The sequence below is a fragment of the Pezoporus flaviventris genome, unplaced genomic scaffold (genome assembly GCF_033815535.1).
Source record: "Pezoporus flaviventris isolate CSIRO_AGI_PZ_B2104156 unplaced genomic scaffold, CSIRO_AGI_Pfla_v1 ptg000006l, whole genome shotgun sequence".
Taxonomy (NCBI): Eukaryota; Metazoa; Chordata; class Aves; order Psittaciformes; family Psittacidae; genus Pezoporus; species Pezoporus flaviventris.
In genome coordinates, this window is record NW_026892554.1 from 20,380,446 (window position 1) to 20,394,241 (window position 13,796).

General features: G+C 50.5%; 1 long non-coding RNA gene across 1 annotated transcript; it reads right to left on the reverse strand.

The window, feature by feature from the left end:
• Window positions 1–1,436: 1,436 nt before the first annotated feature.
• LOC133265701 (uncharacterized) lies at window positions 1,437–9,367 on the reverse strand. Its single transcript, XR_009742088.1, has 3 exons — window positions 8,548–9,367; window positions 2,454–2,665; window positions 1,437–1,536 (listed from the first exon to the last, which is right to left on the reverse strand). It is a non-coding gene; the product is annotated as an uncharacterized LOC133265701 (long non-coding RNA).
• Window positions 9,368–13,796: the final 4,429 nt, after the last annotated feature.

The window sequence follows — 13,796 nt, forward strand, 5'->3', positions numbered from 1 at the left end:
GGGGGCACAGGGATGGGTGCACCGAGATGGGGAATGGGGTGCACCGAGATGGGGAACCAGAGCACATGGAGCCAAGGGTTACACACAGCCAGAGCATTGGGATGCACAAAGCTCGGGAACTACGGTGTGAAGCCCCCCCATCAAATCCGGGAGATGCAGACCTGGAGACCCAAGGGACTGGGATGCACCCAGCCAAGGGTATTGGGGTGCAGAGAACCTCAAAACGGGGACTCAGGCCCCCAAATGTGGGCCTAGGGTGCATGGCAAGGCAGGAGTGTGAGCATCTCCGCTGGGATGAACAAAAGGCAGCTGGAGTTTCCAGCTGCAGGGATCAGACACAGGCCACTTCCCAGGGAAAAACCCGGCTAATGATTCACCTATGCAGAGGAGCTGCAACCCCACACCGTGCTCAGGAAAAAGTGCTGCTGGAGGGTAGAGAGGGACCCCAAACAGTTGGGAGCTGCGGTGCTAGAAGGGGACACCCCTGAGGTGCTTCCACACACAGCATCTCCTTTATACAGCCTCAGGCAGGCACTAGCACCACTCCCAACATACACAGAAGGGATGTAGCCAGAGCAGGGTAGAAAGGAAGAGGAGGAAGAGCAGGGAGCTGGGCTCTTTGTTAGGGTGATTTTTCAGCAGCACGCACACACACCCACCAGATGTTTCCCCAAAGGAAGCAGCTTCTTGGTTTTAAGCTGATTTTCTTTGGGGGTTCCTCAACACCAGCAGCTCTTGTTGTGTTCTCAAAGGCTCCAGCAGAGTCAGGCCATGCCCCAGAGCCAGGTGCCCATGTGGGAGGTTTGGATCCTGTTGCTCCAGAGCAAAGGAAGCTCCTCACCCTTTTTGATTACAGAGGGGAGCAGGAACACCCAGACCTGCAGAGCTTAAAATTAAAAGGCAAATAAGAATAACCTGAAACATGCTATATTTAAAACCATTTGAGTTTTTCCCCTCACACTTCCAGACAGGGCAGGATTTTTCAGTGACAAAGCACACCTTGACCCAAGCACTTTGGCTGATAGCAGCAAGAACGAGAAAGGGTGAAGCCAATGTACTTCAAAAGCCTTGCAACTAAACTGGGAGCCCTGGGCTCCATTCGAGATGTGCCCTGCAGATCAAGTGGCTTTCTCTTTCTGTGCTCAGCCTGGATGTGTGGACAGCCAATGGAGAAGATCCAGCCATCAGCCCCTCAGCGCTGCAGCAGGGAGACAGGGGTGGGTTGCAGGGACCTTCTGCATGAGATGGTTCCCTCTCCCACAAGCAATAGGTCCCTGGACTTCTCCTGCACCAAAGCTCAGCAACCCAAAAATGCAGGTGGAACCGAAGATTTTGCAAAGATGCCCCCCCAAAAGACACAACCTTGCCCAGGGCAAAGTTTCACACCATCACAGCTCCATCACGTTGTCCCTTCTCCCAACAGTTCACATGATCAAAGCAGCATCACAGCTTTGATACCTTAACTGCGAGCGCAACTCTGCTCCTGTTAGTCTTTGAAGATCCAAAGTGAGCATCGGAGCACCAGGAGCTTTCTTACTGTTAAATAAGGAGAAACTAAACAGCTTGGAAACAAAGACAGGTTTTTCAACATCAAAACTAGCTAAAAATTCAAATCCATGCTGTTTGCAAGCCTGCTCATGATTAACAATGAAAGGCCTTCCGGGGAGGGATTTAACCAGTAGATGTTCTCCATCACAAGTGATTGTTTTGGACTAATTTTCCTTCCTCGAACCCTTCAGTACACAAGGCATGTGCATCAAAATGTGCATAGTAATGACACAAAATACAGAGAGGCAAAGGAAAGAACTGCAATTTGCCAGTTTAGTTTCACAGGATTTGATCAAGGGGAGGAAGAATAACCAGAAAGAATGGATGGAGGTACTGGAGCAAATCCAGAGCTTCCCAACAAGGTGTCCATAGCGTGTGGGCTCTGTGCACCCCAAGGGAAGCTTGCATGGCTGTTTCTCCTCCCCATCACAAGCATGGAAATACTACACAGCACCAGCACTTTCCAGCTGCCAAGGATGTAGAAATCAAATCTGCAATGCTCAGGAGGATCTCCTGTGTTTCCTTCCAGCACAGGACATGTGGCACACAGCATCTTCATGACCAATTCAGTACAAGGCAGGAGGGTAAATCCCACCTTGGCTACATGCAGATTTCCAAGCCCCAAAACTACCAGGATCATCTATTTTGGAGCACTTTGGAAGTGAACATCAATCAGCTCTATGCAGTGGTAACTGGGTTACCCCTGTGGGTGAGTGGCTGGAGCTCCTTCAATGCAGGATCCTTGGACATAGGGAAAACAGCTCTGGCTCCTGCTGCAGACTCAAAACCATCACAGTGGCAAAAAGCAAAGGATCTGGAGAAGCAGGAAGGGGGTTTTGAGGTTGCTTTGAACCAAGAGGCAGAGCAGTGAGCCAGTGCCAAGAGAAAACAATCCCAACACTAACCTGGGAGCCTCCCGAGCCGTTTTTGATGAGGCTGCATCCGGATAACCTCAATCCTGCTCACTCAGGAGGAACAGAGCTGGAACACTTTGGATGTGGCCATCCTGAGGCACAGGGTCAGGGCTGGGGATGGCGAATCACTCACCACCACCCGAGCACAGATGGTTTAGGCCTGTGTGTGGAGCAGGAGGCTGCTTTGGAGAGAGTCAGCATTTCTGTGGTACACAAGGCTCATTCATAAGCAGAGGGCCCAGCAATGGACTCCAGATGCAGAACCACCCCAGGGGAAGCTAGCGAGGAATAGAATGAATCCCATTCTGCACCAGGTACACACCAACCCTTCCTCCTCTCCTTCCCAAGCACAGAAACAAGACCCCACCACCAGGAGACACTCAAAACAGGCTTGCAGCCTTCATCTGTCCTTCATATCAGCTACAGCAAATAGTTCCCCTTAAAATCAGGGGGGGGCTTTATCTGTCCTAAATGACAATAGCTAAAAGTGCTAGATGTTGCCAGCGCTGGTGCTCCCACAACTGCAGATGAACCACTCTTGCTGACTTGTGTTGGGATCAGCAGCCCAGATTCACCCTGGGGAGTGGGGCACAGCTCAGGAGAGCTCCTTAGCAGGACAGGTCAGTCCCCAGAGCAGAGCTGGGGCACATGAAGGGGTTTTTGCCCATATCTGGGCTCCAGGGATGTCTCTCTGCCTTCGACACCCCAAAAAACACACCTTCCCCTGCTTCCCCACTTCACACAGGGCCTCTCAGGAGCAGGAAGATGAAGCTGCTCTGTGTGCAGATGGTTTCGGCAGCCTGCTTTGGAGCAGCCGCTGCAGGATGAAAAGGCTCCTCTTTGTTCCAGCTGCATTGCCTCTGAGGCACACAGGGAGGAAGAGCAAGCTGGTAGGCAGAGCTGTGCACCAGGCCCTTGGAGAGCATTTCCCCTCCCCCAGACATGGAAAATGAGCCTTTTTTTCCTGCCCTTTTGTTTCCACATCCTTCCCAGGCATCCCCCAGTCCTTCCACCCAGCCTTGCAGCCATAAGCAGCTACAGCATGAAGCACCTCTGCTGCAGCCACCACCGCTTCCAACAACCCTACTGTGCTGGGACTCATCAGCACCCAACAACCAGCAAGGGCAGGATGAATGAAAACACCTTCCAATACCACCCCCCCCAGTCTAAGAAACATAAGAACTGCTCCCCCAAAGGCATCACCCCTCTGTGCTCATCTCCAGGTATTGCCAGAGCCTTCATCTGTCCCTGCAGCATCCTCTGCTGTCCCATAGCCACCTTACAGCAGCACAGCCAGGGCCTGCTCTCCCTCATCATCCTCCTCCAGTCAAGCTGCGGTGCTGGCCTGGCCAGGAGCAGGCAGGAACAATGCACACATGAGACCCGAGGTGAGAAATGCCCCAAATCCAGCACTGATGGCTTTGCAAAAGGCATCTCCCTGTCCTGCAGGGACTGAGCACCCCAGGTCTGGTCCTGCCATGGGTCCTCTTTGTAGAGTGAGGCAGAGGTGGGAAGCTGCAGAGTCCACCCTAACATGGGATGAAGATTCCATAACACTGGCAGCTCCCTCCCAAGAGGAGGAATTCCACAGCTGGGATGTCTCAGAAGATGAATCCATGCAACCTGTCCAGGCAGACACACTTTCCCCCCTCTTTACCTGATGGATACTCCCATTAAAGCCCCAGCTTTAATTGCTTCCTGATGATGCAGCTCTCCAAACACCACCATGTGACCCTGTACCCATCATCACGGTGCTGTGGGCTGCATCTCCTGACCACACCAGACAGATTGCCAGCTCACAGAGGAGCAGGCAGGGAGCACAGGGCTTTCTGGCTCACTTACAAAGCATGTATTGCATTCTCACCTCCCAGGAAATTCATTCAGTTCAGAGCAGGCGATCTGTAAACATTAGTAAGGTATTTTCTTATCAGGGAAAAGTCACAAAGCTTTTCCCCAGGAACACCTCTGCAAGATTGCTTTCACCAGGACTTTCACCAATTTATCATTAAAAAAAGGAAGTTTTATCTCTAAGGCCTTTCCTTAAGGTGTTTTCTCCAACAGTCCAGACTGCAACAATAAGCAAACTCTACGTAGAGAGCACAGCAGCAACACCACAGCCAACCTCAAGTGCACAAGCAAGGGAAGTGAAGCAGAATAAATACCTGCACAGGGCCAAAGTGGAAGCACAGCACAGCAGGATGGGGTCACCACGTCCCAAAGAAAGCAGTGACACCACAACCCAGCCATGCAGAACTTCAGATCTCAGACCAGCGAAGAACAAACCATGCCTGGTCCATTAGGTATTCAAGCTACTTACACACAAGGTAAGGGATACATGCTGTGTCCACACGAACACCAGGTTTGCCTGAAAGCTGCACAGACTCTTAATGGTGACTCAACACTTCTATTTACCATCATAAGGTATGTGAAGTTGGACTGACCCGACAGCAGAGTGCAACTGAGCTAATGCAAAGCTTTATGCTACTCCCCCCAAAATAGAACCTTAATCATCCCTGGGGCTGACTTGATGTAAGCAGCAGGGAGCCAGAGACTGTATTACATCCTAATGCACTTTGGACCTCAGCTCCTGTGTGGGAGATGCCCACCAGAGACCGTGCAGGGCCTGGCAGAGGCACAGACAGCAGGTCTCACTTGGCAGCCTCCACCCCCTGGTTGCTGCTCACCATCTGCTGTGAGAGCTCCCAAGGCAGAGCCTGCTGTCAGCTGCAGACAGACACACAGCCCAGACTCTCCTGCTCAGCATCCCAACCCCTCCACACCACAGCAGCACCCCTGAAGTAAAGGGACCATGATGCCGTTAGTGTCTCTGCTTTAGACACTCCAAATATCCCTTTCAGTCCCAGTTTCCCAGGGAATCTAAGTGATGATCACAGTGCTTACTGTCCCTCTTCCTCCCTTTAGAAAACTTTAGCTAAGTCTGAAAGGAGGTCAAAGCCTAAGGGATGCCTGGGTTCCTACCAGCTTGGTTAGAGATTAAGCAGGAGTCAGAGGCGCACTCACAGCCCAGGGTGGCAGCCAGCTGGCATCACAGCACACATCCTGGCTCCATCCTAACCATAATCGGTGCCATAGCTGTCCTGATAGGTCACTGGGGAGAAGGAGTTAGTACAGCAGTGGGAAAGGGATGAGCAGAAGGAAAATGAAGCCCTGGGAAGGAATAACCTCCACACTGCTGCTCCCAGAGCAGCTGATTCAGGAAGCTGGGTGCTAGTGCACCACATCTCCAGACTCACCCACACGTTTTTGGAGCCCACCCTTGTGCTGCACAGAACAGAGCTTTTCTTCCAAGAAAAGCCCTTCCCAAAGCAGCTCCTCCATCTCACCACCACCATCATCCTCCTCCTCCTCTTCCTCCAAGGCAGCTGCCTGCAAGGAAGGGAATATGGCAACTGCACAAGTCACTACAAAGCTTGTCTGCAGCTGATTCTTTAGCCTCCTAAACTGCAGCTGTCCCATGGCAACGTGTCAAGTGTATCACATAAAAGATGCCATGTTCACACCATTATCCCCATCCCAGTCCTCCCCATCACCATCTGTTTGGAGCTGGGCCCCCCTCGACAGTTGGCTGGTGGGACAGCAAAAGGAACCAACAGCTTTTTAGGGGATCTTGCAGCACAGGATACACCGACTGTCTCCCAAATATCCTGCCTCCTGCTTAGGAACAGTCCCACCAAGAGATTCCCACTCATGAAGCCAGGCAGAGACGTTGGCATGACAAGCTGAAGATGAGCTGTTTGTTCCCCCACGTTCTGCAGCAGCTTGGTGAGCCTTAGGGGAGGTTTGCAGCACAGACCCCACTGACCTGCTGCAGGATATGACCACAGGTCCTACCTGCCCTGGCCGATCCAAGCAAAGCCCCACCAGGAATGCAGGTGGCTTCAGGACAGTTATCTGAGCTCCTGCAAACACATTCCTCATGCAGCATTTGTTTAACCCTTTAGCCTGTGGTTTGTTTGCACTGTGCTTAAACCAAGCCTGGAGAAGGCCAGACGTCAGCACAAGCCTGAAATAACCACATACCTCTGCACCCTCCTCAGCTGTTTTTAATGGAGACAACTCGGGACCAAGCTTTGCCTGAAGTCTGGAATCCACTCCCAAAGCCCACCAGCACCACAAGGTAAAACACTGTGTATGGAACCTGGAGAGGGGATAGAGGGTGAAGAGATGCTCGTGGTCGCAGTTCCACCCCTGCTCCTAGTATCCCAGCCTCGCTGGAGCACAGCCATCCTCCACCACCCACCAGCCGCAGGCTTTGGGAGGCAATCCAGCCAGGACTGCTGGCAAGGGCCTCTGGACATGAGATTCCCAGCCTTCCTGCCACTCTTCAGGCTTCCCCAGCCTTTCCCCTTGCTCCTGGCACACTCAGAGCTGGTTCACTTCCCATCCATCCACCCCTCATGCTCAACATCCCTCTGTAATGTCCCTTTTAACTCATCCTTTGCTCCTCTTCAGCCATTGCCCTGCCTGATTTATCTATTATTTCCTAAACTAGTTCTGCTTTCTGAAAGTACATGGGAAAGAGGTTTCAGACTTTCCACTTAAATAGGCTTTTTCTTCCACCCATGCTTCCCTGAAACTGTAATTCAAACAACTTTAATTGTACATTATTGTCTTTCTGAGTCGCCCCTATGGATAATTCATCTTCCTTTAGTGTAGCCATAGGGAGCACAATCTTATCTTTCAGCTCCAGCACCGCTGACAGTTTCCTATCTTGTGATACCTTCTGCTCTTTTCCATGCTGGGGCTTTGTTATAGAGTTGATTAAAGCCAAATTGCTTTTTGCTGCAATTTTACTGCAATCTAACCCAGCAATGCCCCAAGAATCAGAGTCATCTTTCACAATGCTCATCCATTCACTGCTATAAAAGTCCTCCCTGCTCAGGGTGGAGGAGCTCTAACTCTGTATCAGCCACAGTGTTTGCCATCAGTTAAGCCTCCCCTGTGAGATAGGGGTGAGACACTGAAGCTGAGCCCCTGGCCACTCAGTGCCATCCCCCATTGCTCATTTTCTCTTATTAATCAAAACCACTTCTGCTCAGAAATTGCTTTACTTTCTGCATCTGCATCCAAAAAGCTCTTCCCAAGCCCTTTCCACAGCAGCTTTCTTGTTTCTCAAAGATGCCAGAGGTCTGAAGCCCAAACATTATCCCCAACACACACACACACCCCCAACCTAAAGCCTCCATGAGAAACCCCCAATTCTCCCATTTTTGCTCATTTCCAGGCCTTAGCAGGGCATGGCACTGACCAACAAAGCGCCAGCCCTGAATCCAGGTTCTGGGGGTTATGAAAGGGTTTTTAGCTACTCAGGTGACTCAAGGACTCCAGCCATCCCCAGCCACCTGGGAGAAGGCTTCTGGATCTGCACAGTGCACGACTCCAGAGTTTCTGAAAGGATTTCACTGCCCCATGCTCCATCCCACCTCTTCCAGCTCCCAAGGAGGGATAGAGCCAAATACATCACAAAAAACCAGCTCTTTTCATTCCCCTGATGCTGTCTTGAAGTCACACTGGGTGAGCCCATGTTGCTGGATGAGGAGGTCAAGCTCCTACCTCCAGGGAAAGGGGTAAAACAGACCCCTTGCAGACCAAGGGTCAGACCTGGCATTGCCCAGGGCAGGATGCTAGCAAGACCCTACCTGCTAGAAGGGGACATGCAAGCCCTCACTTCAGCCACCAATACACAACAGGCACAAAGTGAAGCTGAAGGAATAGCTCTTATCTCAGTCAAAGGGGTTGAGGCTCCTGACAGCCCCCCAGGCCCCACACCAAGGGTACCCATACAGGAAAAAAAAGCTGGCCTGTGAACAACAGACCCATCACTCCCTCAGTGCCAGTGAGGAACAGGCATAGGACTGAACCAAGAGATAAAAGCAACCACAGCACAAGTGGGAGCATCATACTGGACCAAGCAGCCCCAGGGAAGATGACTGGATTGGATGAGGTCCATCTAGAGACAGGAAAACAGAGTTACCTACACAAAATACATAGGCCCCATGTCAGAAAGTCCAGCCCAGGCTAAGACAGACTAACTTACAGACCAGCTCAAAGCAAGAGCAGCTACCTGGCTCCAAGCTTATATGGAGCAATGGGCAGAGGGTCAGTGGGGCTCCCAGGTGAAGCTGCTCAAGGCCACTAAAGCTTATTAGTACCTACATAGCTGAGCTCAATCCTTCCTCATGACTGCTGTTTATTTTAGGGAGAAGGGAGCCTCAAGTGTCATCAAATCACTTTTAGTAAACCATTACATCATTAGCTTATATTAATGTGGCCCAGGCCAGCACAGACAGCCCCATCTCAGAAAGCCTGATCAGAGGAAGCCAGTAGATCTTTTGAAGCTAGAATCATAGAACAGAATCACAGAATAGTACAGGTTGGAAGGGACCTTCAAAGGTCATTTAGTCCATCCCCCCTGCAATGAGCAGGGCCACCTTCATCATAGAAAACCCCATAGGTCCAATCTGACCTGCACCACATGGCATTCAGAAAATTGTAATCTAATTGCCACAAGGCATAAAGGCCAGCTAATACCTTTAGCTTTGATTTAGCTGGTAAAGCATGACCTGCAGGGGATGCTGAAAATAACCCTCATGTATAATAGATCCGATACCCACACGTGTGATGCACAGTCCCCGCTGCACTATCACGAGCAATCTGTGCTGCCACAGGCTGTCTGTCAGTCATAATGAACTTCCCCCTGTCCTCCCCACAATGATCCATCCTGATGCTCTTCATTTCATTTTAATCATCAGCGTTTAGTGAAAGGCATCGGCATTTCTGCCTCGTTGGCTGCGTGCGGCCGGACCCAGGGGGGAGGCAGCAAGAGGCTGCGGTCGATGTGAGCCATGATAGCACAGTTGTCATTGATGTCTGGGTCACTGGGCTGCCTCCAGCTCCCCCAAACCAGGCTTCAGCCCCTATGTGGGTGCTCCTTTAGGAAGAGGTGGAGCGGGGACCAAGAACCATGAGCTCAGCAGGGAAGAGCAGAGGGCCCGGGTGGCACAGACAGATACATAGAGTCATAGAATAGTTAGGGTTGGAAAGGACCTTAAGGTCATCCAGTTCTAACCGCCAAGATGAGGACCCATGCGGCTCACTGAGGTGTCCCCTGATGTAATAAACAGTGTGCAGTGCTTTGGGGATGGCACAAGCTCATCTATCTCTTGAGCAACTGATGCCTGCAGGTTGGGTGACAAGTCCTGAGGATGCCAATGGCCCTGAGCAGCCCCACCTGGGACTCACACCCACACGTGCCTGTGGGCTTTGCAGACTATTTAAGCTTAGCCCAGGGCCCTCTATCCTTGTTTGTGCTGTGCTCCTGGGGTGCTGGCCTCTAGCTGAGCTCTAGCTACACCTGTGCATAATTATGGGTCCTATCGATCTGAATCCTGATCCAGACTGATTTCCACCTTAAATCAAGGTCTGTTTTGTCACCTTGAACCTGCCTGGGGCATTGTCCTGGCTGTGTCTGACTTTGGTTGATCCACCAGAATTGATCCTGAGCTGTGGGCTGATTTCTCAGCTTGGCCTCAAGCCTACCTTACTGCTGTGAACATGCCTGAAGACTGTGGCTCCTGGCTGCCTCCTGCCCTCCTTAATCAGGTACCTTAGGGCTGCTCCATCCCTGCTAGCCATCATGTCCCCTTGCTTCCCCCTGCCTTAGGGAGCACTGTCCTTGGTGCTTCCTGGTACAACAACCCTACTTGCTGTGAGCATCCCTTGGCCAAGGCCAAGTTCACAGGCTAACAGAACTCCAGCCTGGTTTAGGTTGGAAGGGACCTTAAAGCTCACCCAGCTCCAACCCCTGCCACGGGCAGGGACACCTTCCACTAGAGCAGCTTGCTCCAAGCCCCTGTGTCCAACCTGGCCTTGAACACTGCCAGGGATGGGGCAGCCACAGCTTCTCTGGGCACCCTGTGCCAGTGTCTCTGTCCTCAGAGTAACAGATTTATTTCTCATATCTAAATCTCCCCTCTTTCAGTTTAAAACCCTTGTCCTGAATGACCTATGTGTGATAGCCCCAGGCCACCCCCCACAGGACACAGATGTCTCTGCATGCAATCTACACATCCCTGTTCTGCTCTTCCAGATGAAGCCAAGCCCTAGCTGCAGGCACTGCTCAGCCAGGCTCACGCTCACCCTGAGCAAGCCCTGCGCTAATCCATGGGTGCCACCTGCCGTCTACTCCTGACGGCATCAGCCACAGCTTCACCTCTGCATCACTGCCAGCTGCTCCAGATGTTCAGGTTTCCCCCTGAGCCCACTCAGAGGTCTCTGGCTGGGACCCACGGTCTCCAAGAGCAAGTTGGGTGTAACATGGGTGTCCCCCCGTGTGGCTGGATGGAACAGCTCCCAGCGGAAGCAGGAGGACAACGTTATCGTTTTCCTTGGGATAATGAGGTCAGGGAACAGCTCTTGGGTATCTGACTGGAAACTAAGTTATTGGAGGCACTTCCCTAAAAAAGTGGGTGGAGAAAACCAGTATTGTATGGATGAAATAATCACAGTTGAGAGAAATAACTGTGAAGTTGGGTCAGGAAGGGGGGAAGCCCTTTCCTTTCTTTCTGTCCTTCTTGCTCCTTTTCTGCAGAAAAGAAGGTTAAACAAACTTAAGACTTTTGTCCTAACAAAGATGAAATCAAATATGCTGGTATTTGTCACTGGACTCTTTGTTCACACTACAAATGATTCTGATCAACACTACCCTTTCTGTCACAATGATTGTTCTGTGTGAAAACACAGTTCTTTTCGGGAAGAAGGGGGGGGGGGGGGGGGGGATGTGATCAGTTAAAACACTTTGACCAGTTCCGACAGGAACATTCGAACACAGAGCAGGATGGGGGATTGCTGGAAATAACCAAACTGCCGTTACCCAGTGGGGTTGGGAGGTGTAAAGGGAGCTTTCTGCAAAATAAGAAAGCACATCTATATTCTCTTATTACTACCCTGGGAGCTTTCTTCCTTTTCTTCCATTTTTCTTTTTTTTTTTTTTCCAGAAAGCCACTTGTCTCCAATTTTAGAAGCTTTTCCTCTGACTCTCATTCCTCAGAACATGTTTCTCTATAATTTTATGAGCTTTTCCTTTGTGCTTCTTTCCTCTGAGCACTACTTTATGTTCCTGTTCAATCTTTCTCTGCCTCTTTAGGATGAAAGCTTGTAAGGAGTCCCCCATGCAGCACAGCTCTGTCTGTAAGAAGAGCCAGAGAACTTTTGTGGTGACTCACTGGGATAGGTGTCACCTCTGTTTGATAGCTCCATTCTGTTCCTTGATTAGGTTAATGGTGTTCCCTGCCTGCCATTGTGCCTTTGGAGAGATTAATCTGTATATATCTAAGATACATTAAGCGTATAACCCAAAGGCCAGGGATGCTTTTTGGGATGCTTTACCTCCAACTCCTCTGCCATGCTGCAAGGCAAGCAAGGAGCACTGAGGGCTGGGGTCTGAGTCTGGCTGGCCCTATATAACATATGTGCACAGATGTGTTGCATTGTGTTTGCTCATTCATCTCTCCCCCGGCACGCACAAAACAAACATGTTATCTTGATCATGCACTTGACAGTGCAGTCTGGTTTGCAAATAGACTCTGTGTGTGTGTGTCTGGCTACAAGCTGATTGGAGCCTGTTGGAGATGGATCTGGGTTTTCTCTAGCACGTAGCTCTCACAGTATTACCTGGTGTTTCTCAGCCCTGAGAGCAGCTGCAATAGCAGGGCTGTGCTGCTAGACGTCAGCAAGTGCTTTGTGCTCTATCCTACATTTTCAACTTGCCAATAATAGATGCAAATGAAGGTGAGTGCAAGTGAGCCTTCTAGAGGCAAAGCTTGCTTCAAGTGCTAAAACATATCAATAAACACATCTGAATAACAGGGATCTCTTAAGCCCTTCCTGTCACAAGAAGACAGGCTGAAAGATCATGCAGGAAAAAGGCTGATGTTGCTTTGAAACATGAGAATTGAAACTTTAATGAATCTGCTGCCGATTACGTGGGGTTCTTGTTCTGAATCCAACATTTTCTTACCACCTTTTGCTGAAGACTTAAGGAATTATCAGAGAAGAACCAAAACTGAGACATCCCAGGTGAAAAGATGAGCCTTGCTTGAAGGGAAAATGCAGGGATTTTGAGTTACTGTACTTGGAAACTTTGACATGTCAGACTTTCCCCTGCCACTCATGAGCCCTGGAATCACCATACCCACACGAGAAAAGCCTGGGAAGGCTCAGCCTGGTGGAATACCAGCCTTTGTAAGAAACCTCTTTCCTCCCTACCAAGCCACTAGGTTGACTTTGTCGCTGGCAAATCCTCATTTTCTCCACTACAAGTGCAACCTGTTGCAGGAGGAGGTACTCAGACGTGGTAGAACGGGTTTTTACCCTATACTAGCCATGGCTGGATGCTGGAATATGGCAGGAATAGGTCTTGTAACATATATGTTTCAGGGAACTGTAGGAACCCTGTTTGCTCCCCAAAGGGCTCTTGAAGGCAACAGCAAGCTTCAGATCAGGTCTGTCAGCACAGTCCTCCTCTGGCCATGGCAAAGACCTCTTCAGTTTCTTGTGTAGCATGTTCACAACATCTTAGGTCTGCACAATCTTCATTAACCGCTCTGGGTAACCACCTCAGAGCCTTCAAGGGAAACTCCAGCAGAGCAAAGCTCCCAGTGAGCACACACACAGGGTGAAGCTGGCGGTAAGCAGGGCAGTGTGTCTGGGGATTGTCTCCAGCACAGAGCCAGAGGAACGTGATGGGTGAGTTATGCAATTGTGGGGAGAAGATCTAACAACACAAGAGTGTGCTGAGCTGGTTATGGAAGGGGAAAGAAGAAAAAGCCTTCTGCTAACTTTGGCCCAGGCCTCTGGCAGCATGAGTCACTGTGAGCTGCCATGGTTACGAAACAAGTATTACTGTGCAGATACAAACCATGCTCAGAGGCAAGAACATTGCTAACTAGTTCCAAACTTGGAAAACAGCTGAGTGTAGGTAAGGCCTAATGCCGAGTGGGTGTCTGCAAAAAGCAGTTGAAGCAGAATCCTCTGGAGCTAACATTCAGCAGGTGAAACAACCTGCAAAGAGCAGGAGGATGGGCACCACTGTCCGAAACCTTGACTTCTGGCTCTTTCTGCCTATCCCTTCTGGTTTGCAAGGGCTACTGTCAGAACTGTTCCACAGAAAGGGAAGAAGAGGATGTTTCTGCACCATGGCAAGAAAACAAATAGTAGTGTCACAGATGATTCAGCTGGCACGACTAGTGAGTCATGGAAATGCACCATGGAAATGCTCCAACACGGGTTGCACAGCACAGTGGAATCTCTGAT